The sequence below is a fragment of the Topomyia yanbarensis genome, chromosome 2 (assembly GCF_030247195.1).
Source record: "Topomyia yanbarensis strain Yona2022 chromosome 2, ASM3024719v1, whole genome shotgun sequence".
Taxonomy (NCBI): Eukaryota; Metazoa; Arthropoda; class Insecta; order Diptera; family Culicidae; genus Topomyia; species Topomyia yanbarensis.
Genome location: NC_080671.1, coordinates 125,604,758 through 125,632,668, shown reverse-complemented (window position 1 = coordinate 125,632,668; position 27,911 = coordinate 125,604,758). Strand labels below are relative to the sequence as shown.

General features: G+C 36.4%; 1 protein-coding gene across 1 annotated transcript in view; it reads left to right on the top strand.

The window, feature by feature from the left end:
• LOC131680906 (uncharacterized) overlaps positions 1–27,911 on the top strand; it is a 159,892-nt gene that overhangs the window by 17,992 nt on the left and 113,989 nt on the right. The window contains exon 2 of the mRNA XM_058961623.1: positions 23,679–23,700. The gene's annotated coding sequence lies outside the window, so the exon portion shown is untranslated. The remainder of the gene's footprint in view (positions 1–23,678; positions 23,701–27,911) is intronic.

Here is a 27,911-nt window from a genome sequence, read left to right as displayed (position 1 = left end):
TTTTTTCGTACAGAATAAACGTACAAATTTAAAGCTTAACATTACATAAAAGATGCATTGTTCCCCCTTAATAATACAGCGAAGACCTGATTTTATTACTTCCCCCTGATTATGTCAGCTTTTTGATTCGACTTTGAGTCTCGCATGAAGATTCGCTCGATGAGCTCTAGCAGACGAACCAACTCAAATTCGAGTAAATCCATTCATGAGCACATTTTTCTTATCTTATAAATGCAAAATATACAAAAATTAATGTATCTTTTTGTTTTACGCTGGATATTTATACTAAATAATCAGAACCATCGTGGGTGTTACAATGACGCCAGACCTCTGGCAACTGCATATTTGTCAATCCAGTTCCAAAACACTCCATGTTGTGAGTTATACAGAATATCGCTAAGCCGATAGTCTCAATGTTGTATTTCAAAATGGCCTCAGACATTGATCTCTATCATGCGCTCATTAGGCTCGGAAAATATGCAAACTGATTGGGTTATTGAAAATTCTGTTAGACCGGAAGTCGTCATCTTGGTATTCCAAATGGCCTCAGGCATCGATATTTGGTGCCTACTCGTTAACACTGTACCGAAAACAACCATATTGTTAAAGTGCGGGACAAAAGGAAACCTCAAGATCCGACGTTTCCACTTTTCCAAAAACCTAAGGAATTGGAAAAAGCAAAAACCGTGCTACTTGCATAATCCGTGCAAAAAAAACCTGTTCAAAAATCGTCTAAGTCTTTTGCCTTCAAAAGGACTTACAACATTTTTGATAAAACTCCGAAATCATCCCTTTTCCTAAAATCGTCTAAGTCTTTTGCATTGAATGTAACGCGGTTTTTTTTGCACGATTTTCGGAATTACGCGGTTTTTTTTGCACGGTTTTCTGAATTAACACGGTTTTTTTTACACGGATTTCGCAATTAACGCGGTTTTTTTTACACGGATTTCGCAATTAACGCGGTTTTTTTTTTACACGGATTTCGCAATTAACGCGGTTTTTTTTGCACGGTTTTTTTTACACGGTACGTATCCCCCGTGTAAAAAATAACCTTAGTGTACAATACCGCACTATTCTCACTATATTTTCACAGCACTTCACATGAGAAACGAATTGAAAAACGATTTATCTTGAATTCGCAAACTCAAAGCCACGTACAAGCGATTCGGCAGTGCTGCTACTCTTCTCCTTCAGCATCCCTCTGAAGCCGATCTGCCCTAAAACACCTACGCCGTACATGCTTCAAGTATCTTTAAAGTATGTACGCTTTACATGTGTATTTAGTGCCATTATGAAGCCGATATAATTCTATCGCAATACTTGTAATGCAACTCCTCTTGAGGGTTATATTCGACATATTTCATTTCGATCGAACATATGCAATATAGCCCAGGCAGCAAAAGCAGCGCAATTATTGTAAAGGACGAGGCAAGGTACCTCTGCCCGGAATTTAATAGGCCGTACACAAATGACGTAGCTTTTTTCTGGCGATTTTCGACCCCTTCCTCCCCCCTCGTAGCATTTGGTCACAAAATTTTAACCTCCCCCTTGTAAATGACGTAGCATTTCCCTACCCCCCCCCCCCACGCAACGAGACCATGAGATGAAAAAAATTACATATGTTTTTCAATTCTTTTAAATACATGTCCTTACAAAATGTTTGACGACTTTTATCAACATTTTCATTATAACAGCAAATTGCCTACCAGCAAGTACATTTCATGACAAATGTAGTGTGGATTGTTTTGTTTAGAATTTTACATGTCATAGAGCATGAAGAGAAGTTCACATCCTGCAGCTGCCAACGATTTTAGGAAGCATAAGCTCAACTAAATTACTAAATTTTCTTTGATTGAATCCGAAAGAAATTTTAATTCAGCTACCAACATAAGTCTACTAGTTAGCAATATTAGCTAACTAATGTGGCAATTTAAATCCGCATGAAAAATCTTCCCATTTCTTTGCGAGCCTGCCATTTCGCGAACAGTAAAATTTACCAAAAGAAAAAACCTCGTGAAAAGCAACTTGGGAATGGAGGAACATTAAACTGTTTTCTCTAATTAATGGGTTTTGATGCCCGTCAAAAAAAACTTAAACTTCATGCTACGTCGCACAATTTCTGACCCTACCCTCCCCCTCGTCACACTTCGTCACAAATTTGATATAACTCCCCTACCCCCTAAAATGCTACGTCATTTATGCATGACCCCTAAAGGTAATTTTCATAAAACATTCATATCGTGTGACAACAAAATTCAGTTAAAGATATTCATTACAATGCATCAGAAGAGAATCAATTACGGTTTTGAACAGTGATATTAGGGTACTTTATAATGCTCATAGGTTAGGGGAACATGGGGAGACTTGACCAAGCGCAAAATTCTATTTTTGGCTATGGCGTCTTCTATTCGATTCTTAAAATTTTTTCAAAAATGTTTCTATATAATTTTAAAAGTTTGTAATGAAAAATCCGTTCCTTACAGAAAATATTACGTGATTAATACATTTGCATTAAATGATGGAATTTTTTTATCAAACTTTGTATGGACATATCTACTCGACTACTAATTACTATTAATCTACTAATATACCGTCTAAATCCTTGTGAAGCAGTGAAATGATTTTACATAAATTGGAACATTGGAATAGTTATTACTAGAATTTGCATGACATTGAACGCAATAACTAATGTTGGGGAGACTTGACCAAAATTTCATGGGGAGACTTGACCAAGTGGCAATTAGCTGAAGAAAATACAAAATTCCTGATATTTATTATACTTTGGTTAATGTAAATCACGCCATAAAAAATCCCACCTCAAATATAAGTCTTTATATTTTAGTTTTAGTAAACAAAGTTAGCAGTAGTAGGACTGATTTCGTGACGTGTGAACATGCAATGCAAGCAGTACAGTAAATCCTTAAAAAGAAATGCAATAAAAAAATCGAAATTTATCAAATGCAACCCTTTTATATTTTTTACTGCTACCGAAGAATCTCGAAAATATGGAAAAAAATAATTACAGTATGTTTTATGACATTATTTTTTGTTATGATTTTTCAAAATTCTCTTGGTCAAGTCTCCCCACGCCTTGGCCAAGTCTCCCCGCAGTGGGGAGACTTAACCAAAAAAAAAAACGATCACAGAAAATTGTAACTTCTCAAAAATTAAATTAAAAATTCTGCACAAAATCATGAAGACGCACAATAACTTTGCACATTATATTTAAATGACTTTTGAGAGATTTAAGGCTTTTTTAGAGATTTATGCAGTTTTAGCTGAAAACCTGGTCAAGTCTCCCCATGTTCCCCTACTTGGGTTATACAATATTTTGTCTTTAAAGGGAACTTACATATTATTGTTTGAGAGATAGTTAATTCATTATTCAATAAATTCAAAAAATGTATTCGGAATCAAATTCCTTGAATAACGTGTTTTCATACCTTTATATTCAAAATCGGTTTGTGATAAGTGAGGTATAGAAATATAAAATGTTTAGGGGTCATGCATAAATGACGTAGCATTTTAGGGGGTAGGGGGGTATACCAAATTTGTGACGATGTGTGACGAGGGGGAGGGTAGGGTCAGAAGTTATACGACGTAGCATTAAGTTTAAATTTTTTGACGGGCATCAAAACCCATTAATTAGAGAAAACAATTTAATGTTCCTCCATTCCTAAGTTGCTTTTCGCGCGGTTTTTCATTTTGTAAATTTTACTGTTCGCGGAATGGCAGGCTAGCAAAGAAAAGGAAAGATTTTTCATGCGGATTTAAATTTCCACATTAGTTAGCTAATATTGCTAACTAGTAGACTTATTTTGCTAGCTGAATTAAATTTTCTTTCGGATTCAATCAAAGAAAATTTAGTAATTTAGTTGAGCTTATGCTTCCTAAAATCGTTGGCGGCTGCAGGATTGTGAACTACTCTACATGCTTTATGACATGTAAAATTCTAAACAAAACTATCCACAGTATATTTGTCATGAAATAAGCTTATTTTGTAGGCAATTTGCTGTTATAAGGAAAATGTTGATAAAAGTCGTCAAACATTTTGTAAGGGTATATATTTAAAAGAATTGAAAAACATATGTAATTTTTTCATCTCCCGGTTGCGTTGCGTGGGGGGGGGAGTAAGTAAATGCTACGTCATTTACAAGGGGGAGGTTTGAATTTTGTGACCAAATGCTACGAGGGGGGAGGGAGGGGCCGAAGATCGCCAGAAAAAAGCTACGTCATTTGTGTACGGCCCCTTATTATCTCTGCCGTGGATTTTGACAAGCTGTAGCTTGTTAGAAAGGTATTATTATAAACTTTCTAATTGTATGCACAAATTTCGACTAAATTGCGTTATATTATTTTTTATATTTTGATTATAGAGGTTTTCACATTGTGGTCATTCGCCTTTTCGGGTTTGAAAAATCGCTTTTAAGAAAATATCTAAAGCCTTTGTGCGGGGTTGGGAATCGAACCCAGGTGAGCTGCGTACAAGGCAATCGATTTACCATGCCTGCCCCACGTTATATTCTTCAGGCATGTCGAGTTTTGTCAAAAACACCCATATTTCGAAAAGTAAACAACATATCGAAAAACAAAAATAATACAGTCAAATGGTCACGTAAAAATCAAATTTTTTCCCGCGCATATTTTTCACAAACAGTGGCATCTAATGTTAATTTACGATTTAACGTTATTCTATTGTGCTAGATAGTCCTCGCCGCAAACGGTATATGAGATTCTCGTGGCACCGAAAATTTTCACTGTTTTCACACTAAAAACCTTGCTATATCTTTGGCTGCTTTGGCTATAGTATATTCTTATCTGGTCGGTGTTAAGTCAGACCGCATTAAGAGACAATTTGTTGATTTCGAGAAAAACAAGTTTAAAGTTTGAATTGCAGCATCCTTTACATTATAATTGAAAAAATATTTTTGCCATAACTTTTGCTTATTGTTACATATTTCAAATCTGGCAAATGTCCCTCTCGCAGGTTGATGGGATTGACGGTATTGTAAACATCATCAAGCCACAATAGATTCAATAGAGTTATCTAAATGTAAGGACCTTCGCTCTTTTTAGTTTTTATTTGCACCAAGTTCTACTCCTAGAGGTTAATTAGTTCTCATGTTAATAATCCACCAAACATTATGACTACTGAGGATTTGATTTATATAAGAAGCCCGCTTCAAGATGTTGATTACAATACGCCTCGATAGTGGTGTGTCGAGGAGGCCGGTAGGGCTGATATGAGCCTTTTATCTGTTCTATACCTTTCCTCTATTTATCAGCTCATAACCAACAATCAACCAGTAACAAATAGATAATTGAGAAAGGATGTGCTATGTGTGGTGATTGGCTATTCAAGTATTAGTAGTGTTTGAAGTACTAATGTATGTCTCATGTGATGATCATAACTTCAGCTGTATCTTGTACCTATCTAATCTATTACGTCTCTCATATATTTTCTTTTATTTCTTCTTTTCGAGTCCTATACTGCCATTCTACACCCGTCTTCAGCTGGGTCAACAAAGATGGTGATAGTGAACGTCTTAACACTCACACATTCTCAAACGCGATCTCAGCGGGAACCTACAAAAATGCCATCGTGCACGCCATTACGAATCGGTCACGTCCGAATAGACATCCTTGATCCTAGAAGCCTAGGTCCATGCCTTCAGCTGGACCAATTAAGAAAATACGCCCATACCTATTAGACAACACGTCTCATGGCGACATGACCGGGAACCCTATCGATATAAACGATCCCACTCTCTGCCAGAATTCTAACCGCGCACTGAAAATTTAATATCAGACTCACGGTTCGCGCGACCATTCAAGAACACACGTTACAAAATCACGTCAGCGCACAAACGTTAGAGCCCCTCGCGATTTTCCAAGCAACCTACGAACTCGCAAACATGATTACACCCCGGTGATAAGGTGAAAATCTCAGCACTCATAAACTTACCAACACGATCTCAAGCGTTAACCTACAATCTCCCGCGCTCGCGCCATCATGAATCGGGATCGTCCGGAAGTCTCTATCCTCGGTACAAACAATCTAGGTCCTTGTTAATTAATAAAAAAAATAATAAAATTGAAAAATAACTCCCATATCCACTAGACAAAACGTTCCATGGCGACATGACCGGAAACTCTAGTGATATGGGGTAACTCTCTCTCTGTCAGAATGTGAGCCGTACACCGAAAACTAAAGATCAGAATGACGGTCCGCGAATATATGAAGCGCCGCAGGGTTTCAAAATCGAATTTATACACGCGAAGTCACATACGCGCGAGCACACGCGACAAACGCGTCAACATACGAACGCTTAAGCCTTCGCGATCATCTACGCACACCTATGCCCGAGATCGCGTAAACTTGATAACACTCCAGCAATTGTGTGAACGTTTTAGTACTTACGACGTTACAAACGCGGTCTCAAACGCGAACCCGCAAACGCGCGCGATCATGAATCGGTCACGTCCGGAAATCTTTAGCCTTCATTCTAGCAATTTAGGTCCATACATTCAGTTGGACCAACCAAAAAAAAATAAAGCTCATATCCACTAGACCACGCGTTCTACGGCGACATGAATGGGAATTCTAATGATATGTAAGAACCCACTTTCTTCTGGAATCTGAACCGTACACCAAAAATCAAAAATTAAGTATCAGATTCACGGTCCGCGCGCGATCATTCTAGATCACACGCGAATATGCGAAAGGCACACGGTTATAAAATAGAATTTATACACGCGAAGTTCATACGCGTTAGCACACGTGACATACAAACGCGCACGCGACATACAAACGCACACGCGATCGAACACGTTAACGTACAAATGCTCGAACCCTTCGCGATGATACATGCGATCGCGAGTCCCTACGTCCGCACATACCTGAACCGTACAATGAATATCACATTCAGAATCACGGCCCGCTACAATTGGCCTAATGCAGTGTTTTATTGGGCGACATTGCCTGTCTCGTCTGCAAATTGTAGTATGTGATTCTGACGGGGAGCCCTTCCGAGAACCTAGCTCTACAGCTCCAGTAGGACAACTCTCGAAAAAAATGCTTTCTAGCGTTTCCATTTTTTTGTTTCGACCTTTTCGTTTCCGTTCTTCTTTTCTTGACGGCGTCGTTAAGATTATCTGGTGTTTCCACTTTATTGATGGAGCTTAATTAGTTATTAGGAAAATGTAACGTTCAATTTGTTTTAAAATTCAAAGTTATATTTTTGGTTACAAATATCGAAAAAAAGATCGAAAAAAAGATTGTCAGGTCCAGTATTTTTATTCGTAATTGGCAATAGTAACCTGAGATATGGTTACATGTGCTTTCAAGCAACAGTCATCCTTGCAGCTTGCGAATTGTTTCGATTGAAATCCCCGTTCCGGAGATATGAATTAATGAGTCCCATATAAATTATGGGAAAAGTAATTTCCATTGAAAATGTCCCTGGAGGTATACATTGCTTTTGTGACATGAACATTTTTGACCTTACAAGACTTAATTTTTTGCAAATAACTATGTTTTAGCTAAATTGATCATGAACAAGAGAGATTGGAGATCTTAGTACAAATCAGTGTCATTCGTTGCTTCACACTAATGTGTATGGCAACAATGTAGTCAGCTCAACTATCTGTTTAAAGCTTAAACTCTGATTGGAATCCTCGCCAATATACTGGTAGAATACGGAACACTTATACGAAACGTGTACTGAATCTAGACCTATCCTTTTTACTAATTATACCTGTCATTGAAACTACAATTGAAGCTTTCGAAGCATAGAGCAAAATATGGGCAACGATATCTCAATGAGTTTGAAGATTCATTATAATTGCATACCCTATCGAAAGTTCACGGGGAGTTTCAGGGGCTTTTCTCCGGATCGTATTTGTGGATATTTTTGAATATTTTCGTTCCATTACTTTTCATCAAAGTTCATACCAATACATAGAATATTCAATAATATCATCACAAAACGTGTATTCTTTCTTTTTAAATGACATATTTGAAGATATATTTCACTCAAAAATTCAATTGACATACGAAGAGTTTAAAACGCAAATGGAATATCTCTTTTCAAAACTTTTATCTTGGAACATCCATAATACCCAGTTAAATCAGATATTTTGCTGAGACACCCAAAGATTTCCTTAATTATAGTGTATGTAAACACTTACTATAGAAACGAATTAAATTGGAGTTAATGTAATTTTCGGTTTTTGGTCTTATGCCTCCCCCAAAGTGCAACGTTTCGAAGGGTTTTCTCATCATCATTCATTATTGCAGCATTAACAATGCCATCAAGCCCTATATTAGCATCAACAATGCATACATGCAAAGCCGAAATATAGCATTTTCGCTCTTTTTGTGTGCGTATATAAAGCTGATATAACGCGTGCAATGTACGCCGTAAATGCTTCAAGTGGGTTTGTGTGTGTGTGTGTTTATACAATCCATCTCCCACTGATCGGCAGTGTTTTTATGGAAGAAATTTGAAAGATGTAAACATTTTTAGCCTTGGAGATGAAAGGTGGTAACTCTACTGTAAATCCAAAGACCCATTTCAAGAATGCTTGTTCCTACACGTGCATTCTGTAGTCGTTTTCATATACAATCTATGCATCAAATGGATACATGCAATACATTCACACTTCCCGAACAAAAAAATATTTTTTTTTGATTCTAGCACGTGTTTAGTATATGCAAAAGATTATGGTAACTTACACCCAGATAATAAATAACATGAAACAATCTCACCAATTTCCTGCACAAAGTTTTTCCGCTAGTAGACATCAATCAAAACGATGAGTCAGACAGTCGAGTACAGATGTCGCTGTAGGTGCTAAGCAGAATGAACGTGTGCATTTTTGGTGGGTCGATTCACGCATATGCTTGTCAAAATTATTTCCTGTGATGATAAAATCACTACACAAAACCACACTATTCTCACTATATTTTCACAGCACTTCACATGAGAAACTAATTGAAAAACGCTTTTAATCCACCTAACAGTGTGATGAGACATTTCTTATAACTCTTATCACTCTTTTCGGATATTATATCGTTTGAGAACATTTAGAACTTGATGCTTCGCGATGTTTTTGATAACACATACTACATGGGATTGTGGCAGGACTCAGAGAATCGCTCAAATCAGCATAGGACAACATCAGTGCTAGAAATCTCAAACCAAATCAATGGGAAAGCGAAAAAGTGGCCCATAAAATACACATACAAACGAATTATTGCTAATGCTCTGTTAATAAAATATCTAAATTCCTCAATCAATGCATTGTGGTGGGAAAACTGAATTTTCCTAAAGGGGTTATGTATATTGTACTGAGCCAAAAAATCGAATTTTTTTTTGAATCGGAATGAAGTTTATACTTTACTCAAATTTTCAACGCGACTGAGACCTAAATATCAACGCTTTTTCTGGAATAAAGCGATACTAGCAGTGACACCATTCAAAGAAAATCAACAGTGAATATTTCCAGACTTGGTTTTATTTCCTATTTAAGAAATATTGTGTTTTTTACATCCTAGATTGCATGATTCAGTGATCGAAACCCAAAACTTCATGAAGTATTTGAAATTATTAAATTAAAATTTGTGTTTACTATTGAAATTGTCAAAATGATAGTATCGCCCCTTTGACGATTGTTTACTTTTTCGGTCCCACCTATCAGCATTGAAGTATCACCCTTACATTTTGTTTACAATACCAATTTTACAATTGGTGGGGGTTTGGTGAAAATCGATCTTACTGTCCAAACGGCATAATTCCGAAACCGTAATTTTTGAAGTTTTAAAATTATGCAGAATTAATTTTTCAAAAAATAATAACAGAGTTCGTGTTTTTAGCGAATTTGTTGAGACTTTATTGTAGTCATGAATATTAACCTGAGAAAATTCACCATAAATACTTCTTGGACGATATACCGTCAAAATTATTTTATCAAATGATGCGCTGTTTAACGTTTGTAAAACTCATCGAAGATACTAACCCTCCGAAATTGGCGGTTTCAAAATGATGTTATCTTGACCTTAAATTACTGTGTTTGAACATTTGACCTATACATATAATTGGTCATACAACAAAAATCAAATTCTCATCAAAATCGATCAGAACCTGCTAGAGTCGAATGGAAATCGTAATTTTTCATAAATTTCTCTCTACATTCGGATAGTGTTATCCTCGATATTAATCATATTACGTTTTCGTCTCAACTCGACGCATTCCCAAAATGAAAACCTGTTTTAATCCACCTAGTGGTGCAATTGTGCTTTTCTCATTTGTCCAGACTACGATTCCATGGCTGGTTATGTTCAATACAATGGTGGAATTAAATATTACATGTTCAGTTCGATTTGCACATACGTACAATGGATCGACAGCCACGATCTTGAGATACTGACCGCCGCTGGTTTCAAGCGATGTTTCAGTATCACATAGTAAGATCCGGGAGGTTCGGGTCCTGCCGAAAATTTTCAACTTGTTAAGAAATTTTAAACTAGTTTTAATTTTAAAGTAGCAACCACTTACTGCATACTCCCTCCGGGCCGGTATGATTGACGATTTTTAGAGTGATTGGATAACCTTTTTATATGAGAAAGGCAAAAATGTCCCAAAAAAATCAATTTTTGTCAAACATTATTTTCAAAAATACAAATTTGATTTATAAAATTTTTCATTTCAGTTTATATGGGAATTTGCTGTGTGATTGCACTCTTCAACTCGTAACTCCGGAACCGGAACTCCAATCAATAAAAAAATCAATTGCAGCCGATGGGAAGGTTGTACCTTTCATTTGAGACAAACTTTGTGCAAATCGATCCAGCCATCTCTGATTAACAGAGGTCACATTTTTTTCCACATACACACATACACACACATACATACATACACACACAGACATTTTCCGATCTCGACGAACTGAGTCGATTGGCATATGACACTCGGCCCTCCCGGTCGGAATTAGATTGACGAATTTTAGAGTGAATGAGAAAGGCAAAAACATTTTAGCAAATGTTGAAAGTTACGCATTTTTTTGGTGAGCTGTTCTATGTTTCATAGACATTAAATCAATTTTAACTTCGCTTCCTATTAAATAAAGACCCTTATTACAGTACATCTCTACAAAAACGAGCTCAATTTGAAAAGAAATCTGACGATTATGATTGATTACAGAACTCTGGAATTTTCTATTGGAATGTTTTCAGGCAGGATTTTGATATTTATGCAATTAGACCACTGTGAAATCAAGACCAATAGATCAGTTACATATCAGGACACCATTCCGACAATTTATCAAAAGTCCTCATGATGTTTAGAACAACAGGATATCAATGTACGGATCAGATAATTGTTATTGTAATATTGAATTGAATCAGTCTGCATCAATAAATTTTCAACTTCAATCCATTTTTTTGGGTGTGGTGGGGGGGGGGGGGGGGCGTTGTATGGTGTTAAACCCCAAAACCTTCTCTTGGCAACGCCATTGCTTGGAGTTATTTATTTCGCTTTTCATTTTCCGATATGTTTCAGATCGATCCGATGGTCATGAGTTAGAAAAATTGCAGTCAGAAGGTTCGCACAAATGAACATTTTTGCACTGATAAGTTATCAAGTTCCTTCCAGACAACTTGGAAGTGTTCGGTGATTATTTCTAGCGGTTGTAGATAGTAAAATGAAATACAAAATTCGTTTTATCGAAATAATGTTTGGCTTATTTCAATGGATTATTACTATATTGAACAATAAATAGGCGACAAAGAGTAATCCACAAACAACAAGCCATAACTTTTAAAGTATTCAAAATAGATATTTAGAGTCTTCAGTAAAGTTATTCGCAAAAGTAAGAGCTACATATTTGCTGAAGGCATCATTTCGATATAATCACTTCCAAGAACATTTGTGAAAATATCTCACTCATAGCGGGATTAATCAGCAAAAGCACAATACCAAAAGAAAGGGCATATTGCCTCCATTAAATTCTCCGAAGATACTATTGACCTAAAATAAGCCGTTTTGGCGTTAATAATAGCTTACATGTTTTTGGTCATATTTCTGGCAATGGGAAATGATAAAAATCTTTCGTCCGCATTTAATGTTAAATATCTCTTTTGATAATAGTCCGATTTCAACAATCTATAGCTTGTTCGAAAGGTATTTGTTAAAGCTATCTAAAAACATATAAATTATTAATCTATATTGTCAACTTCGGCAAATAATTCCAAGAAACTGCAAAAAACGCCATTTTTACACATTCAAACATTCATATCTTGGAAACTAAACATCAGAATCAAAAACAAATTAATAGCGTTCATACTGTTTTTTAGTTCTTTCATTTAAAATTGGTTTGGATAAGATCGGTTCAGCCATTGCTGAGAAACACGAATGAGAATTTGTCCGTTACATACACACACACACACAGACACACACACACACACAGACATTGTCCCAAATCGTCGAGCTGAGTCGATTGGTATATAAGACTCGGCCCTCCGGGCCTCGGAAAAAATCTTGAAAGTTTGAGCGAATTCTATACATTTCTTTTATAAGAAATGTAAAACGATTTATCTAGAATTGGCAAACTCAAAGCCACGTACAAGCGATTCGGCAGTGCTGCCACTCTTCTCCTTCAGCATCCCTCTCAAGCCGATCTGCCCAAAACACCTACGCCGTACATGCTTCTCAGTATCTTTAAAGTATGTTTGTTTTACATGTGTATTTAGTGCCATTATAAAGCCGATATAATTCTCTCGCAATAATTGCTATGAAATTCCTCTTGAAGATTATATTCGACATATTTCATTTCGATCGAACATATGCAATATAGCCCAGGCAGCAAAAGCAGCGCACTTATTGTAAAGGACGAGGCAAGGTACCTCTGTTCGAGATTCAATAAAGGTAATTTTCATAAAACATTATTCATATCGTGTGAGAACGAAATTCAGTTAAAGATATTCACTACAATGATGCAAGAGAATCAATTACGGTTTTGAACAGTGATATTAGGCTATGTTATAATGCTCATAGGCTACTTGGGTTATACAATATTTTGTCTTTAAAGGTTTGTTTGAAAAATAGTTAATTCATTATTCAATTAATTCACAAAATGTATTCGGAATCAAATTCCTTGAATAACGTGTTTTCATACCTTTATATTCAAAATCGGTTTGTGATAAGTGAGGTATAGAAATATAAAATGTTTATTATCTCAGCCGTGGATTTTGACAAGCTATAGCTTGTTAGAAATGTATTATTATAAACTTTCTAATTGTATGCACAAATTTCGACTAAATTGCGTTATATTATTTTTTATATTTTGATTATAGAGGTTTTCACCTTGTGGTCATTCGCCTTTTCGGGTTTGAAAAATCGCTTTTAGGAAAATATCTAAAGCCTTTGTGCGGGGTTGGGAATCGAAGCCAGGTGAGCTGCGTACAAGGCAATCGATTTACCAACTACGCTATGCCCGCCCCACGTTATATTCTTCAGGCATGTCGAGTTTTGTCAAAAACACCCATATTTCGAAAAGTAAACAACATATCGAAAAACAAAAATAATACAGTCAAATGGTCACGTAAAAATTATTTTTTTTCCCGCGCATATTTTTCACAAACAGTGGCATTTAATGTTAATTTACGATTTAGCGTTATTCTATTGTGCTAGATAGTCCTCGCCGCAAACGGTATAACAAATAGATTCTCGTGGCACTGAAAATTGTCACTGTTTTCACTCTAAAAACCATGTTATATCTTTGCTTGCTTTGGCTATAGTATATTTTTATCCGTAACATACGAAACCCACTCAGTGGTGTCTTGGCTAGACATTTCCCCTACAACCGAATCCGTCAACGCAAAACAATATTGCATTGCTTTCCACGCAAATTAAACACCCTTCACTTCGCTGACGCATGCATATTAATGTGGGTCACGACCTCCGGCTTTGGCTCCAAGTTTCAAGAGATGGTGGGTATCGCATTTCATGTCAGCCCACGGCTCGGCAGGCTGTAATGAGCGACCCGATGGGACTGAAAGTTTTCAACTGACAAAATAATCATGCTGCAAAAACAGCCCATCCGTTGGTGCGCCGAGTGCGCTGGTTCGGGGTATGTTATTTCTCGAACAACAACGGTGATAAGCTTCAAGGCTCCCGAGATTCATACCTCTGTTTATGAAGCATAACCAATCCAGAACTAAGAGCTCGGTGCTTATGACCACAAGTGTACTTTCTGAAATGTACAGTGAAGTTCATACGTTGCTGATGCTTGTTTTTTTGAGTGTGTAATGTGAAAATAGGCTCCGGTAAAATTTGTACAGTTGAGGGAGTGAAAGATGACTATAAGCATGTTGCGGTATTTCATTCATTGCAACAGGCATGATAACTTTTCTGACCTAGGTACCTATTTCACACTACATTCACCTGTGGTCTTGTACGGATAACAGTCCACGAAGTGGATCAAAAAAAGCTTCAAATTCAAAATAGCAGCCGTGTGAAATTCGTTTCAACATATCTACTACAGCATCAGTTCCAAACCATTGTCACCGAAGTCGGTTGAAATACCAACCAACTTGCTCAACAGCGCATTCACACAATGTCCACATAAAGTGAGTTAAATTTATACCTAATAGTCTAAGTTGCGGGTTTTGCCGGCAGAAAATCAAACTGTTATGAGAAAAAGTAAACAAAAATATAGCACATCGCAATGTCAGCGTGACTCTTCACGGTGCAATCCACATCAGCATAGGAAAAAGCTACTTTACCTCTAGGCGACGGGACCGGCTCGGAATCTCAAGCACTAGACTCATATTCACTCCTCGTGGCGGAATGTTTACGTTGGTTCATTGTGTGTTCGTTGAAACGCGATTTATTTTTGGATCTACTCGGCCTAATAGATTGGTGATGTGACAAGACAACTGCAGTTTGCAATGGCTTTAGCGTGCGACAGTTTTAGTAATGGCAACCGATCTGATCTCTTGGGTCATCCTCGCCGGAGCACTGTGTTCACAGTCATGCACGGTTGTGATTATTTGAACATCCCACTCGTGAAAATTGGAACTGCTCGCGGCAAGCAGCAAAGTCATCGACTTATGATGCTCCGACTTGTCACAGACTGCCGGTCTCGCATGAAGATGCGTCTAAAAAAACTACATCGATGTGATGATCAGTTTGAGTGTTCGCGGCGATTGGCGCTATTTGAAGAGAGAAGGAAATTGTAAGCACGTGTTCATTTTGGGTGATCGTAGATAATGACCTGTGCACGCGTCAACTGGGAAATGTATACGACACAGCCGTAGTTGGCTTACATATCCTCGTCAGTGTTACAACCAAAATTTTAGTCGCTTTAAATTTTTTTTAGAGCGCCCTTTAGATGAAAAATAATTGACTACTTTTTTTTGTTCAGGCTGAATATGATATTTTTTTCAAGTTATAATTTTTTGAACTTTCGAATTTTATCGAATTTAAAATTTTGCAATCACCGATAACACTAGCTTACAGTAAATTGTATCCTGAACATTATTATATGTTTTCCGTAGTAAAATGACTTTCATGGATGTTGAACTTCTTTACCACGAGAACCAGTTCTCATGGTAAAGAGATAAGACTCATTAAGAGGCGAATGACCTTAAGGTTAAAACCTCTATAATCGAAACAAAAAAGAGATGTCTGTTTTGGCCAAGAGACATATTGGTAGACTTGCGAGATTCGTAGTAATAGTGCCTAAGCTCGACTCCTACCAGTAGAAGACAAAAGATTGGTCCATAAGATTTTAAGCCTGTTGCTAATGACCCTGAACCCTTCTAGTTTTCATAACTTTCCCTAATCTCTAGCTAAGTGAATGTCGCTAAAAAGTAAAACAGAAAACGTTAGTACATATTTGAGGAATTCCACGAAGATCCGTCCGAAAATAATTAAATTCCTGACCGAGCATCTTAGATTCCTATGAAATTTTACACATTTCATCGGCATGGAAGACTAAACATTTCCACAATCAGTAAGATTATTTTGACTCAAGAACAATTTTTTAAAAGGGCGTAAACATTTCTACGTGCATCAATTTCAAAATTTTCCGTTTCTATTGCTGTATTTTATACAGCGAAACTTTCTGAGAACGAGTTTCAGAGAATAAATATTATTGTGCTAAAAATATACACTGAAAAAAATGTTGTGTCATTTTTCACAAAAACAAAAATTTGTGTTAAAAGTTTAAATTGTAAAAAACCGATTTCTTCTAATTTTTATTTTGTCAATAATACTCTCAAGAGAAAAGAAACATTCTGAATGTGATTGTATGATGGAAAACTTATCGGTAAAAAAGTTTTTCTAACACTAACTTTATACATGTTTTTAAATTTCATACTAATTGACATACAAAACTGTAATTTTATTACAGAATATAATTCTAAGTCTCGTTTTAAATCAAAATGTATTTAACAAAAGTCTTCCAAAATGCGGTAGTTTTCGAGATATTTGGATCTTTGTTCCAACAAAAACAGTTAATTCGTGTGATTATGCCGTTTTTAAAAGTTATTCGCGTTACCCAATTATAAAATGTCAAAAATCTAATGTTTATTGTAAAAGAAACTTTTTCAGTGTATCTGGATCATGGAGAAGCTTTCAATAAAAAAATTTCATAACGGCAACTTTTGACATATTTTGATAATTCATAATATTTGCAGTCAAAAATACAATTTTCTTTTTAAATATGATTCTAAACGCTATTTTAAATCAAAAGGCTAATAACAATTTTTTTTTGAAATGTAGTAGTTCTTGAGATATTTCAAATTTTGTTTTTACAACATAATTCTTTTGTTTTTTGACGACCTTTTCAGAAATTATTCGCGTTTCTCCATCAACAATAATAAGCTATTCAATAGGCCCATAACATTTCCTGTAACTTTCTCTTTGACATCAAGGTGATATTGTAAACCATTTGAAAGCTATACGAAAACAAACAAAATACTATTCAACCATAGGGTCTTATGATTAAACTAAATAGTTCGATCATATTTTGGTTTGCCGCACTTCTAGTAGTTTGCTTTTCCACTACTCCTGTGTACCTAAAATAATGTCGATCAATTTATACGCTTCTACTTAGTTTATTTCCAGTTTTTTTTATTCGGCAGGTTATTTTTCCTTTTATTATTATTTCTTAGTTTAGAATCATACTAACACTCACTAAAGCAATAAATTGCTTACTCTCTCATATCCTTTCACTCTCTCATTCCAAGTGTACGAACGGGATAACACAAAACTGGTCACAACGCGAATATGCAATTGCAATCATCCATACATACTTACGCCTGCGATCTCACCAACATTATAGCACCCCGATAATTAAGTCAACGTTTTAGCACTTATAAATTAACAGACGCGGTCTCAAGCAACAACCCACCGCTTGTGCGACCATGAATCGTTTACGTCCCGAGGTCTCTACCCCCGATCCTAGCAGCTTAGATTCATGCCTTCAGTTGAACCAATAAAGAAATGACGGTCATATTCACTAGAGAACACGTTCCATGACGAGGAGCTAGTGAAATGGAAGAACTCACTCTCTTCTAGCATCCGAACCATACACTAAAATTTAAGTATCAGATTCGAAAAAAAGTATGCACGCGAAGTTACATACACGTTAGCGCTCGTGACAAAAATATTAACAAACAAACGCTCGATCTCGCAAACGAAATGATATTCCGATGACTGAGTGAATGTTTCGGCACTTATAAATTCACAAATGCGATCTCAGCAGTGAATATACAAAGTCTGAAAGGTGGACCAAAAAAAATACGCTCATATCCACTAAATAACACATTCCATTGCGACAAAAAAACGAATTTATGCACTTAAAGTCACATACACGCTACAAACACTAACATACAAATGCTTGAGCCCTTCGCAATCATCCACGCAACTTACACCCGCGTTCTCGCATACATGATAACATTCCGGTGATAAGCTAAACGTCTCATCATAATATTGTTTTTATTATTTTCAAATGCGTTTTGAAGTGTGAACCTACAAATACCCGTGCTCGCGCGATCATGAATCTGTCACTCCTAGAAGTCTCTATCCTCGGTACCAGAAGTCTAGGTCCATGCCTTCAATTGGACCAATTAAGAAAGCTCTCATATCCACTAGACAACACGTTCCAAGGCGACATAATCGGGAACTTTAGTGATATGGGGTAACTTACTCCCTGTCAGAATGTGAACCGCAGACCGAAAACTAAATATCAGAATGGCGGTCCGCGTGACCGTCCACAATGTCAATGGCCACACCATTATAAAATCAAATTTATACCCGCGATGTCACATACACACGAGCACATAAAGTAAACACGTTAACGTACATGACTGGGAATTCTATTCGATATGAAGAACTCAATTTCTTCTAGTATCTGAATCATACACTGAAAATTCAGTATCAGTTTCACGGTCCGCACGCGATCATTCAAGAACACACGCGAATTTGCGAAAGGACACATGGTCATAAAATCGAATTGATACACGCAAAGTTACATACACTTTAGCACACTCGACTTACAAACGCATATGCGATCGAACACGCGAACTTACAAACGCTCGAGCCCTTCGCGATGCCACACGCGATCGCGAATTCCCTACGTCAGCACATATCTGAACCGTACAATAAATATCACATTCAGAATCACGGTCCGCTGCAATTGGACTTCAGCAGTGTTTTAGTGGGAGACATTTCTTGTCTTGTCTACAATTGTAGTGAGTGATTCTGACGGGTAACCCTGGCGAGACCCTAGCTCTGGCGATATGTATGCTTCAATCGCATGGCTGTAAATAATTATTTTCCCCGAATGTGGAAATCACAAATTTATGTGAGTAAGATCGCAATAGAATCCGGATGAACCTCCATAACTGTATTTAAATACACGAGTTATTCAACCCAAACCCAAAAAAGTAAACAAAGCTCAATACAACACTTAAAAAGAATGACATCACGTAGCCGCATTGTTCCAACGATTTCAAAACACACCCTAGGCCCAATAAATAGCGCCAAAGCACGCTCAAATTGCAATACGACCAGCTAATGAGAGAAAGTTTTTAACTGTTGGCCCATTTCGCCGTCGCATAGCATATGTAGTTGTTATGTCGAGTTGTCAGATAATTGATAAGCGCACACGTGGAAAGCGTTCGGTTCTCTTTGCTCTCAATTAAAAATTGGATTTCCGTACTGCACTAATTTTATTATCACAGTCACAGCCCACCAACCATCACATTCATCCAATCAACCGATCCTAGATTGGCAAAACCCGGCAACATAAGACCAATTTTGCGAAACAAACCAACATAGACCCAACATGGATGGGCGCGTGTGCTCGTTTCGAACCGAACCGGCGGCAAGGCACCGTGCTATAAGACATCTACAACCTACACTAACGCCAGAAGAGTTATGATCTACCGAGCTCAACATACTAGTCTCAATTGAATGGGCGTTGCCGGTGAACAAATTAAAATCTCGCATGATTTGGATGACTGGATTTTGACATTCATTGGAACAGGTCGGTTCGGTAGAGTTGTGTGGTGCAAAAGCAAAACATTATCCAAGTTCTCGACCGTAACTAGGAGAACTAATAAGAACCTTTAAAAAATAATTGCATAGGCAGCAATGACGAAATATTTTATACATGGTAGCGAAACACTCTATTCGACTTCGGTCTACTCATTACGTTATTTATGCAAGGATGCCTACATGAGCTGTTATCGTAGTTGATAACAAGGGTGCCGGTCGATAGAACAAACCGGGAAAGTAATAACTGGCATTCACAGAATGCCGTGTTGAAAAAGGTGCTCGAGAATATATAATGCTGCGTTCTACGTTGTTTGCTTTGGTCTCAATGTATTCATGTTTACAAATCGCATTGAAGCGTGGGTTCATTTATAAATCAAACACTTCAAATATGTGTCCCACTTTTGTTTATTTAATCAATAAAACTTAGGATTGGGGTGTAGCACCGTGTGGGTTAGATTAACAATTTGAGCTACGATCACGGTATGGTACAGCTCGGAGTAATTTGTTATTCATTCAATAAATGGGTAAATAGACCGATTCAACCTTAAATTAGATGTTGACAACATTAACATTTAAGTATAAATTATGAATGAAAGATAGTGTTTTAATCGCACACGCTTGGAACACTCGCAGAATATCCTTACAGTCTTATTTGTCATATTGAATGGATTAACTCGATGTCGAATAAGCATTCGGTTACCATAATCCTCTCCGATTATGATGCACATATGGAGTAGATTGGAGTTTGAGAAGCGACGAATCATCGGGACCGGTAAAATGGTAGTTTCTCATAAATGTGTATTTGTGTGGAGCAAACAATCATCTCAGTTCCAATATTTATTTCATATCTGCTAAATCAACTGAAGAAAAAGAACTTCATGAACTCACTGAATCAACAGTATAGACCTTGGAATTGTTTGTGTGACATTCAAATCGATTATCTATTCTATGGATGCTACTAGAGCTTCCATCCCGGGAATTTATTTCCCGGGAATCCCGGGATTTTTGGATTTCCCAGGATTCCCGATTCCCGGGAAATTGGATTCGGGAATCCCGGGAAAAAAGATTTTTAATTTATTTCAAAAGGATTAGGTTCTGCGAAAGAAATTATGTAGGAAATATCTTTATTAGCAACATTTGGAGTGAGCAGTGAATGCAGATGCTTTTTTAACTGATTTGCAGATTTTTGGACTATATATCTTTAGGCTCGCTGATATGTTCTCATGATATATAGTGATAGGTATATAGTCCAAGCCTTGCTTAAACTACTACAAAAAATGTTGATATTTTCATGCAAAAATGGATTAATTTGCCGGCCGTTGTACCGAAGCATTTCCTTACAGTAGCGTTAGTGATATCTCTGCAACCGATGAGTCGATTGATCAGATTTTTTAACAGTTCTTTTAATAGTTAGATCTTGAATGAATGCAATCAAATTAGTAATTGAAATGGCGGTAATTTCTTAAAATATCGATGAGTGTGTGTGTCAAAACTTGGGATGGTTTGTAGTGATATCATGCTTAACGCAAACGCTATTTAAAATAAAGAATGTTTCTAGAACGTCTGCAGAAATATTTGATCGGTTCATCGAATGCATATTTCGTCTAATTTGTTATACCGTAACTGTAATATCTGTAAATTTTTGGATGTATGAAAAGAAAGACATAACGCTGTAGCTGTCCAATATCATGCGCATCCAACCTATTTGAATGTCGCTTTCAAGGAAGCAGGCAGGATTTTTGAAGGGATAAGATCAAGCAATTTCGGGCAGTAACTCCAGCAGTTGCGTTGAGTATATCGTCCCAATCGTATCCGTGATTACCAAAATTTAGGTTATACATATAGTCAAGAAAAATCAAAAGAAGTTGTTGTTGACGATTTATCAAATGATTGAATAATGTGTAGGACACCAAATCGCCTTTTTCTGACAACTGCTTTTAGCACAGATATACATGCAATCAAAGATTCAATTTATTCTTTTTTTCTTAAGAAAATCAGTCACCTTTTTATTTTTCTTCTGTATTCCCGGGATCCCGGGATTTCCCGTGAAATTTATTATTTATTTCCCGAATCCCGGGAAGCTGAAAACCGTCGAGAAATGGAAGCTCTAGATGCTACTACCAAGCTCTTTTCCATCTCACACACTAAATATATGCGTGCATTGTGCGAAAATTACTATATACTGAAATTGAAACGTCAGATTCATAACCCAATTTTTATTTTCTTCGAAATTTGTTTTTCACATTCGATGTAAGGAAAACGTTTTCAAATAATAATAATTTAGTGTGAGCTTACCGAAAACATATCTGAAATATTTTTTGCTATTTCATTTTTTTTTCTTTTTGTCAATATGTAGAAAAATGTTGGGAAGATAGTGCAACATTTTCACACTGGATCTCGAAATACTTTACAACATATTTCAATTATAATAACTTAATGATGATACTTATATAGTAGAGACCATGTGATAGGCCCGTGGTTTATTCGTTGATTATATTGTCTAATTGATGTATGTTAAGGGGGGGGGGGGGGTTTAAAGGGTTTCAGCGTGAAAAAAACACTTTTTGCGATTTTTTCAGAAATTCGGGATAAGCGAATTGATTGAAACTTTTGTACATTATACTGTATCATTTCAATAACACTCCGTAGTTTTTCTGTGCAAAAATATCGACAAGCGACTTGGTGACAAAACTTTTTGTGGAACGTCTCTGGAAAAAAAACACAATTTGCGGTGTTGCCTTTCAAAAACTGTTTTACCGATTTATTTCATTTTGCATACATATTCTATGTAAAAAATGCCTAACCCCTGTGTTGAGTTTTCGAGATGATTTTTCAATTAAGGGGGCTTTCTACTCATAAAATGACGGAATCTTTCGTGAAAAATAGCAAATCCGCCTTTTTGAGTAAAAAATCACCTTAATTGAAACATTATCTCATAAGCTCAACGTAGGGGCTAGGTATTTTTTACATAGAATGTGTATGAGGAATTCCATGAAGATCCATCCGAAAATCTCCAAAAAGGTGACCGACTAGCTTAGATTCCGATGAAACTTTACGGGTTTCATCGGCAGGGAAGACTATGCATTTTCCACAGCAAATAATAAGATTATTTTGACTCAAGAGCAATTTTTTAAAAGGGCGTAGAGATTTCTACGTGCATTATTTCAAATAATTTTTTGTTTGGTTGCTTTATTTTTTACAGCTAAACTATCTGAGAACGAGTTACAGGGAATGAATACTTCTCAACAAAAAAAATATACACTGAAAAAAATGTTGTGTCAATTTTCACAAAAGCTGAAAATTTATGTTAAAAATTTAAATTGCTAAAAACCACATTTTTTTAATATTTTATATTTTGTCAACAAAAACCTCAAGAGAAAAGAAACATTTTGAATGTGACTGCATTATGGAGAACTCATCGGTAAATTTTATTTTTAATGTGATTCTAATTTAAAATGCTCCAAACAAAAATTTTCTGAAATGTTATAATTCTCGAGATATTTTTAATTTTATTTTAACGCCACAATTATTTTGTTTCATTACTATCTTTTCATGGTTTTTCGCGTTACTCCATCAACAACAACGTTTTCAAAAGAACCATAACAATTCCTGTAACTTTCCCATAGACATCAAGACGATATTGTAAATCATTTGAAAACTACATGAAAATAACTAAAATATGATTCAACTATATAGTTAAATCATCAGACCCTATGGTTGAATAATATTTTGATGGCGCTTCTGAACAAATTGTCTCCTATTTCGTTGGAAGTCGCAGCAACGCGCGACGGGTATTAGCTAGTAAACTATAAATTTGATTGTTGAATAAGTATTCAGGTATCCTACGGATCTACATTTTCGTTTTATTGAATTGAAAAGAAGAACCAAAAATAAAAAAAAAAGAATAGCACAGTGAAGCTTGTATAACTGATGCAACGATTATTTTCATTCATGAGTTTCAAATCCTTATATTTTTTATCTGGCTTTTTTAATCTCTAATAGAAATTAGAGGAGTTTTTATGAAAAAGGATATCTCAGAATTTTAATTTTAGTTGCTCATATATTGCTTATATGCTTATTGATGTCTTTTTTTTTCTTTTTTATTTACAGGATACAATATTTCATCTGGATGGTAAGTTTGGTTTGTATTTTTAATTTAATTCCACGATACGAGAATTGCATTTACCATTTCTAAAGCTGCTATACAACCCTAAAATAATGCACAGATCTTTTTTCCTTTTTTATTTCGACTATGTTAGTCACATTTTCTTTTTAACATTTTAACGAAATTCAATTTGCTATAGATTAGTGGGTAGGGAAAGTTATGTAAATTAGAGCCATAGTACCCAAGTAAGAGCAAGGATGTGAAGTATACAGATCGGAAAACTACAAGTGGCAGGTTCATTAGAACAGGCTTAATGTCTTACGGGCTTAACTTTTGTCTTTTGTTGATGAGAGTCAAGCTTAGGCAGCATAACTACGAATCACTCGAGTTCACCAGCATGTCTTCTGGCATAGACAAACTTGTCCGTCTTTAACGTGAGAACCGACAAAAGAAAAGCCACGCAAGATCACCATTGAAAACCTGTCATGAGGCAATAGTTCTTTCGACCCGCATTCTCATCATAAAACACCGTTAAAAGTACTCGGGAAGAAGCTTCTCCCAGTATTAGGTGTAATGGATTCTACTTTTCCGTATTGTAGCATTTATTCTGCAATTCGTTCAGGAGGGGTACGTGGTGACTAGTTTTGTAGCCTTAATTCTATATAGTCATTTTCTATATATACGGGAATCTTAATTCCAACATTTCACTTGCAACCACGTGTTTTAAATCGGTCTGCAGAACGAAGCGTCTTAGGATAACGTTGTGAATGATATCATACTGTATTGTGGAGATAATGATACTGACGATACAGGACCTCCGTAAGCTTAACTTCTATTTTCACCTTCAATAGGCAATCCGCTCCATGAAAACTCGATTGTGTTGAACACAATTTAAAGTACACAACCTTAGCTTGGAGCAGAGCTTTTTTATTGACTTTACTCATGGTTGCAAGAATGAAAACAATGTTTCCTTCGTTCTGTAGACAATACACATTGGATCGAGAGTCTGCTAGTTTTCCTTCATTTGGTTCGATTGTAAGTATTACTCGGACAGAAGTAGATCAATTGCGATAGCAACAAAGCTGAAAACACGCCGAAGTTCGGTAGCAGCGTTGTGGCGACTGTAATTGGTTCTCCTGAAAGATATTCGCAGAGCTCGAATGCGGGATTTACAATTCAGGAGATGTTCGAGAATTGTGAAGCAATTCACTCTGTTGGACAGAGAGGTCAGGTCAGAGATTTCCGTTCTACGCATAATTGTCCCATGTTACTTTTTGAACATTTTCACTTTTTTCATCAAGTAGTTCTTTCTCAGGCATATTTTCAGAAAACACATTCAAATCATATAATTTGCTCGAAGACTTCGTAAAAAATACCAAGTTTGTTTGTTCCATTATTGAAATTCTACGCATAATTGTCCCACTAACAAAAAACCCAAAAAAGGTATATAATAAAAATAATTACGCAGCGCTTAATTAAGCAACACATTATGCTAGATTCTGGGAACTGAAAAAAATAGTAAAGAGGAAAAGTTTCAGTACATAGAGATGGGCGCGGTTTTAATAATTGCGATAGTGAGATCAATCCTGTAAAGCTCCTCATCACTGACATCGCTTCCAAATACTTATTACACGGCGAGCTCATCCAATTCCGATTTTGATGTAGCCAGAAATCTCCCGAAAGCTCTCGAAGCGAACTATTTTAAACAAAAAGAATAATAAACATCATTTGCATAGATCGTGATGGGACATGTATGCCTAGAATTTTGCGGATTCTATCTGCTTTCTCGACATAACAGCCCAACTTAATCTATTTTGTAAAATCCCACGTTATTGAGCTTTTCTAATGAAAAACTGGACTGTTCACACTGGAAATGTTGACACTGGACATAATAACAGGCAACAAAGCTTTATTTATTGCACCGTTTATCTGCAGAGTGCTGTTACAATGCACGTCTTCAATCGCGTTTTTCGCAATTATCGGTTTTGGGACATGGACAATTGAGCGTAGAACGGCAGTGTAACGATTAAGCATTTACTCGTGTTCTAAACAATTCTGGTTAGATCACACCACGTACCATTGTCCAGTTGACTCTGGAAAATTCTGCCTTGGTTGAATTCCGTGCCCGTCGAAAAATCTTCATGTCATCAGCGAACGAAAGGAAAAATTTTACTGGGCCTAGATGGCTTCCTTGTGGGATGCCGGGTGTAGCGAGTGGTCGATGTATCGAGGAAAGATAGGAACAAAACCAATGAGTACTATGAATCATGATCATGCTAAAGAACAAAAATGAGTTCATAAATAATATTCCATTTTTTCACATATATACGTGAAAAATTTACATCATGCACAGAGCTATATGGAAGTGCAAATGATATTTAATGAATTTGTTAATTTATTTAGGGTTATGTGAAACGGATCGTGATTAATATAGGGGGACCCAGGGCTATTAAGACAGTGGGGGTAATTCGGACCCTCTCGATTTCTCAGAAAATAGCAAGACTTTCTGACTATCGTATATATTCGTAGAAGTGTTATTCTGAAACCTCAATTTTGAGAGCTGAAGTTGATTCTTTGTTCTTTGTGGAAAGGAGATACAACGTGTTTTTTTGCCATCCCTAAAACAAAAATCATTATAATGGTAAAGCCGTGATTAAAGCAATAAATAAAAGTGAAAAAATAAAAAGTAAGTGTTTTGGACAGCTTGAGGCTTCTATTTAATGGAATGATTCTTGTTTGTGCGGAAACACAGATATATTCTAGACGCTCACCACTTCTGCGCGAAATGAGCGTACGGGGCTATTCGGACCCCCTATTCCGTCGACCACCGTTCAGCGGCTTACGGCTGCGCACACCATTCCATGCGCCACAGCAAAGAAAATACATTGACAGTTGTGACTTATCAGATTAAGTTTTTGTAACGCAATTTATTTTTTTTTTTGCTTCTTAAGGAGTGTCTCTTATAAGTATTTCATAGGTAAAAATAATTCCATTGTAAAAAAAAAAGAAAAATGACGGTCTCAATTGCCCCGTAGGGAGGTCCGAATTACCCCTACATTGTAAAAGGATGAAAAAACGTAGAGGTTTGCAAATCGTCGCCTAGCGCTGCCATTGAGTGGTGCAAATGAACCTTTTATGGCACCAAAATGTAGCTGAGGTTTCAAACTAACAATAACCTTTGACCGGTAATTTTTTTCACATCTATCCACCTAAAGGGGCGATTTGCTTAAGTAGGTACGAATAGCCCCGAGTTCCCCTACTATAAATAAAGAACTAGTTCGTGTAGCAGAACTGGATCGTTTGATCAAATTCTAAATTCTGTGAAGTTAACGTGAAATGAGGATCGGAACCAAATTGCACACTTAGGGCCGATTTATTCACCCTCGCTTCACTTTTAAACCAGGTTCACCAGTACGTTTAAACCAGATTTACGCGCTAAGCGAGGGTGAAGAAATTGGCCCTTAGTATATTAACCAAATCATGCAGTGGAACCTTCTTTTTCGACTTTGAGAAATATTTCACGTGAACGAATAATGAGTCGTTACTAATATTCTATGAATCAGGAGCCAGCTTAGGAGCTGGGAGCGGATCCAAGAACAATATTCTAAATTTTGTGAGTAAGTTCAAAAGCATTTCGTGTTTTGATTTCGCAAATTAATTCGCAACCATGAAAATCAGATCATGTTCCACATGTAATGAATCATAAATCAATTCACGATGTGTACTCGAACGACACAGAGTGTTCCTTAAACTGAGAATAATATGAAAAATTATGGTGAATGTATACTTCATTAGTAATGGTCTTGAAATTGTGGTTTAGTTCACTAGCAACAAAACGAATTGGTAATTGATAATTTACCAAAAATGAAATATCTTAATTTCAAAACACATATTTCTTGTACCAGCATACATGGCAGTTATTCACGAATTTGAAAATACATTTCGAATTTGAAAATACAAGTAAGCTGTTCCGTCCGAATGCATAGTCTACTGCATCATTGCATCCTGTCGTAAGGCAGTAAGGGCTACATAGTGAGCAGTTTGTTCCGGTATTTCTCAGCTTTGTTCGCGATATAGCATTTTTAAAACGCCTAATATGTTGCCGAGCACCCGCAATAGTTTCCACAAAGTTGGTCAAAGCTTGTTGTTGTTTGTTTATTTATTAAGGTTTTAACCTCGAGGCCTTTTTGAAAATAATGTACATTTCAAAAATTACAAATTCAAAATTTCATTCAAAA